This window comes from Nicotiana sylvestris, chromosome 1 (genome assembly GCF_000393655.2).
Source record: "Nicotiana sylvestris chromosome 1, ASM39365v2, whole genome shotgun sequence".
Classification (NCBI taxonomy): Eukaryota; Viridiplantae; Streptophyta; class Magnoliopsida; order Solanales; family Solanaceae; genus Nicotiana; species Nicotiana sylvestris.
In genome coordinates, this window is record NC_091057.1 from 15,713,504 (window position 1) to 15,719,433 (window position 5,930).

A 5,930-nucleotide genomic window follows, 5' to 3' on the forward strand; every position below is an offset into this window, starting at 1 on the left:
AACTTGTTACGTGTTTGGATATTGAGTCAACATATAGATGAGGTAACAAGTACCTATACGTTTTTGTTGAGTCATAGCATGTGAGTGGGTCTTATTCTTGTAGATGTCATTTTTTATCATATTGTTCATGTTTAGATTAGCTATTCGATGTGTTGAGCAATTTCTTATCATGTCTTATTGAATTTGGTATAGATTGAGCATTTACTCAAAGTTGAGATTGGTATGGTGGAACTAAGTATTGAAGTAAGACTTGTTGTTGTCATTTTATCTCCTTATAATTGTTATCTCTTGCCTTGGTGAGGTTGAGTGATAAAGCACGATCGGTGATGTCGTGCATGATTCTATTAATTATATGGTGAGGTTGAGTGATAAAGCACGAAGGGTAATACCGTGCACGATTCTATTTTTTATATGGTGAGGAAGAGTGATAAAGCACGAAGGGTGATGTCATGCACATTTATATTACTTATATGGTGAGGTTGAGTGATAAAGCACGAAGGGTGATGCCGTGTACGTTACTATTATTGATTATCTGGTGAGGTTGAGAGTAAAAGCATGAAGGGTGATGCCTTGCATTTTTTATTTGCTGTGTTTACTTGTTGTTATCGGTTCAAGATGTACTAGCTCTTTTAAATTCCTCTATTGATGTGATTCTTATCTTGCAACTTCTTAGCATGCTTCCCCTCCCGTTAATTACTACTTAGATTCTATTAGTTGTATTTTGCTAGTATATTATTTAATTGCACAATTTTATGTATGTGTCTTATCCTGGCCTCATCACTACTTCGCCGAGGTTAGGCTCGACACTTACCAGTACATGGGGTCAGTTTTACTGAAACTGCACTTTGCACTTTTTGTGCAGATTTCGGTACCAGACCGTGTTTACCCGAGTGAGTTGCTGCCTTCAGTCCAACAGGAGACCCAAGGTAGATCTGTCGGCATTCGCAGACCCTGGAGTCCCCTTCCAGTTATTCCAGTTTTTTGTTTTCTTTTAATTCGAGAACAGTTGTATTGTCTTTCAACCAGTATTTGTAGTAACTCTTAGAAGTTCGTGGATTGTGACACTAGATTTTGGGTAGTCATGTATAAGTACTTGTATTATTATAAAATTCCGCACTACTTTAATTTGTTTGGGTTTAATTGCTGTTATTTACTGAATTGGTTAAGGGTTAGCGTATTAAATCTTTATTTGTTGGCTTGCCTAGCACCTGAAAAGTTTGGCGCCATCACGATCCCGATGGTGGGAAATTCGGGTCTTGACAAGTTGGTATCAGAGCACTAGGTTATCTAGGTCTGACAATTCACAGACATGCTTAGTAGATCTAAGGGAATAGTACAGAGACGTCTGTGCTTATCCCCCAGAGGCTACAAAGTTTTAGTAAACAAATTTACTTATATTCGTCTCTGTCGTGCGATTTGATCTCTCAATGCTAATTGAACACTCTACTCTTGTTCTTTCATAGATGGCGAGAACACGTACCGCTTCTTCAGTTGAGCAACAGCTAGAGCCCCTAGTGGCAGCTCCTACGAGGGGAAGAGGTCGAGGCTGAGACCGTGCCAGAGGCTGAGGTAGGGGTAGAGCTCATCCCAGAGCTCGAGCAGCAACACTAGTACCAGAGCCTCAGGTGGAGTTTGATGATGAGGTTCCGGCCCAGACTGTTCCTACCGGACCAGCTCAGGTTCCAATAGGGTTCATAGCCACCCTAGTGCTTCAGGATGCTTTGGTCCATTTAGTGGGCCTTATGAAGGGTGTTGCTTAGACTGGCATATTCCCGGTAGCACCAGCCGTCTATCAGACTTGGGGAGGAGCCCAGACTTCTGCTACTCACACCGGAGCAGATGGCTACTCAGTTTTTGACTCCAGCAGCTTAGCCCGTTGGAGTAGTTTTGTCGGGTGTTGCAGTACATACTGGTGATGGGTCAGCTATGTCTTTTGAGGCTTCGTATAGGTTGGATAAGTTTACCAAGATTTTTACCACTCACTATGGCGGTACGTCATCAGAGGATCCCCAGGACTATCTGGATAGTTTCATGAGGTATTACGGAATATGGGGATAGTGGAGACCAATGGGGTCGACTTTGCTGCCTTTTGTCTGTCAGGTTCCGCCACGAAATGATGGAGGGATTTTTGTTTGGACAGACCTGCTAGGTTGCCGGCTCTTACTTGGACCAGTTCTCTTGGCTATTTCTTGATAAATATCTTCCTGTCACTTAGAGAGAGGACTACCAGGGGCAGTTTGAGCGTCTGCTGCAGGGTTATATGACTATCACTCAGTATGAGACTCGATTTGTTGATTTGGCCCATCATGATCTTCTTATAATCCCCACTGAGAGAGAGGGTGAGGAGGTTTATTGAGGGACTTGCTCAGCCTATCAGATTGTAGATGGCTAAGAATACTAGGAGTGAGATTTCTTTCCAGGATGCGGCCAATGTGGCCAGGCGAGTTGAGATGGTTTTAGTTCAGGGGAGTGATCAGGGGTCTTACAAGAGACATCGTCACTCCGATGGATTCAGTAGGGCCTCATCTGGAGGCTGGTGTACTTTTGGTAGAGGCCATCCTCCCAGGCCGTTTCATTCAACACTTCAGACTTCTCACGATGCTTTAGGTGGTTGTGACCCTGATATGCAGTATTCCAATTAGCTAGCCTACAGTGCACCACCAGCTCCTATCAGTACACCTCCGCTCTAGAGTTTTCAGAGTAGTTATTCAGGCTATAAGGGTCAGTTTCAGGGTCATCAGCCGCAACAGTCGAAGTCTTGTTATACCTTTAGAGATCCGAGGCACATTGCTAGGTAATTTCCTTGAGCATCGAGAAATTCTCAGCACCAGGGTTCTCGTGCCATGGTCCCGGCACCGGGTGTTCCACCTCCCACTCAGTCAGCTAGAGGTAGAGGTCAGACAGCTAGAGGTGGAGGTCAAGGTATTAGAGGTGGAGGCAGGAAGTTAGAGGTGGAGGTTAGCCAATAGGAGGTCGTCCCAGAAATATGATTCAGGGTAGTGGGGCCCAACCCCGATGTTATGCTATCCTGGCCAGGCCAGGTCGTAGGCTGAGTCATCTTATACTGTTATCTACTATTTTAGTTTGCAGTAGAGAGGATTCAGTTCTATTTGATCTAGGGTCTACATACTCGTGTGTGTCATCTTACTTTGCTTCATATTTGATTGTACCTCTTGATTCTTTGAGTGCTCCCGTGTATGTGTCCAAACTAGTGGGGGATTCTATTATTCTAGATTGTTTCTATTGCTCGTGTGTAGTTAATATTGGGGGGCTTGAGACTAGTGTAGATCTCTTACTTCTCGATATGGTTGATTTTGATGTCATTTTGGGGATGGATTGGTTGTCACCTTACCATGCTATATTGGATTGTCACATCTAGACAGTGACCTTAGCCTTGCTGGTGTAGCCTCGATTAGAGTGGAGAGGGATTCCTAGTCATTCTACGGGAAATGTTATATCTTATGTAAAGGCTCGGTGTATGGTCGGGAAGGGGTGTTTGGCTTATTTGGATTATGCTCGTGATTCTAGTGCGGAGATTCCATCCATGGATTCCGTACCAGTTATTCGGGAGTTTCTAGAGGTATTTCCTATAGACCTACCAGGGATGCCACCTGATAGGGATATAGACTTTTGCATTGATTTAGCTCCGGGCACTCAACCTATTTTTATTCCGCCATACCGTATGGCCCCGACAGAGTTGAAAGAATTAAAGGAGAAGTTGCAAGATTTTCTTGATAAGGGCTATATTAGGCCTAGTGTCTCGCCTTGGGGTGCGCCAGTGTTGTTTGTAAAGAAGAAGGATGGATCAATTAGGATGTGCATAGACTATCGACAGTTGAACAAAGTCACCATCAAGAACAAGTATTCATTGCCAAGGATTGATGGCTTATTTGATCAACTTCAGGGTGCCAAAGTGTTTTCAAATATCGATTTGAGGTCTCCTTACCAATCAGTTGAGGATTAGGGCAACCGATGTCCCTAAGACAGCTTTTCGGACTTGGTATGGGAATTATCGATTTCTAGTGATATCATTTGGGCTGACAAATGCCTTAGCATCATTTATGGACTTGATGAATCGTGTGTTCAAGCCCTATCTAGATTCCTTTGTGAATGTTTTTATTGATGATATCTTGATCTACTCTCGGAGTTGAGAGGAGCATGAGCAGCACCTTGGGGTTGTTTTTCATACTTTGAGAGACAACCAGTTATATGCTAAGTTTTCGAAATTTGAGTTTTGGTTAAGTTCAGTTGCTTTTTTGGGTCACGTTGTATTAGTAAAGGGTATTTAGGTGGATCCTAAAAAGATTGAGGCAGTTAAGGACTGGCCTAGACCTGCTTCAGCTACAGAGATCCGAAGTTTCTTGGGATTGGCAGGTTATTATCGTCAGTTTGTGGAGGGTTTCTCATCTATAGAAGCCCTGATGACCAGGTTGACTTAGAAGGGTGCCTCATTCAGATGGTCAGACGAGTGTGAAGCGAGCTTTCAGAAGCTCAAGACAGCTTTGACTACGGCAACGGTGTTAGTGTTGCCCACAAGTACATGGCCTTATACAGTATATTGTGACACATCTCGTATTGGACTTAGTGCGGTATTGATGCAGAGTGGCAAGGTTATTGCATATGTTTCACGGCAGCTAAAGATTCACGAGAAGAATTATTATGTTTATGACTTGTAGTTGGTAGCCATTGTTCACGCGCTGAAGATTTGGAGGCACTATCTATATGGCGTGTCATGTGAGGTATTCACGGATCATAAGAGTTTACAGTACTTGTTCAAGCAAAAGGAGCTCAGTTTGAGGCAGATGAGGTGGTTGGAGATATTGAAAGACTATAATATCACCATCTTGTATCATTCCGGGAAGGCCAATATGGTGGTCGATGCTTTGAGTAGGAAGTCAGCTAGTATGGGTACCCTTGCATATATTCTGGTTGGTGAGAGACCGCTTGATCGCTTGGACGTTCAGGCTTTGGCTAATCAGTTTGTAAGGTTGGATGTTTCTGAGCCTAGCCGTGTTTTAGCTTGTACAATCGCTCGGAACTCCTTGTTTGAGCGTATCAGGGAGTTGCCGTATGATGACCCTCATTTGCTTGTCCTTAGGGACACGGTGCGGCACGGTGATGCCAAGCAGGTTACGGTTGGAGATGATGGAGTTCTGAGGATGCAAGGTCGCGTTTGTGTGCCTAATATGGATAGACTTTGTGAGTTGATTCTAGAGGAGGCCCACAGTTCCCGATATTCTACTCATCTGGGTGCCACCAAGACATATCAGGACTTGCGGCAACCTTATTGGTGGAGGAGGATGAAGAATTATATTGTTGTATATGTAGATCGGTGTCTAAACTGTTAGCAAGTAAAAAACAAGCATTATAGACCTAGTGGTTTGCTTCAGAAGATAAAGATTCTTGAGTGGAAGCGGGAGCATATCATTATGGATTTCATTATTGGACTCTCATGGACTCAGAAGGAGTTCGATGCAGTCTGTGTTATTGTGGATAGGCTGACTAAGTTAGCACATTTCATTCTTGTGGTAGTTTTATATCTTTGGAGCGATTGGTAGAGATTTATATCCGTGAGATCGTTCGTCTCCATGGTGTGCCCGTGTCTATCATTTTTGGTCGAGGTACGTAGTTCACCTCACACGTCTGGAGGGCAGTACTACATGAGTTGGGTACGTGGGTCGAGTTGAGCACACCATTTCATGCTTAGACGAACGAACAGTACGAGCATACTATTCAGATCTTAGAGGATATGCCTCACGCCTGTGTTATCAACTTTGAAGGTTCTTGGGATCAGTTCTTACCGTTAGTGGAGTTTGCCTACAACAACAACTATCAATTGAGTATCTAGATGGCTACCTGTGAGGCATTATATGGTAAATGGTGTCGGTCGCTGGTTGGGTGGTTTGAGCCGGGGGAGGCTCAGTTATTGG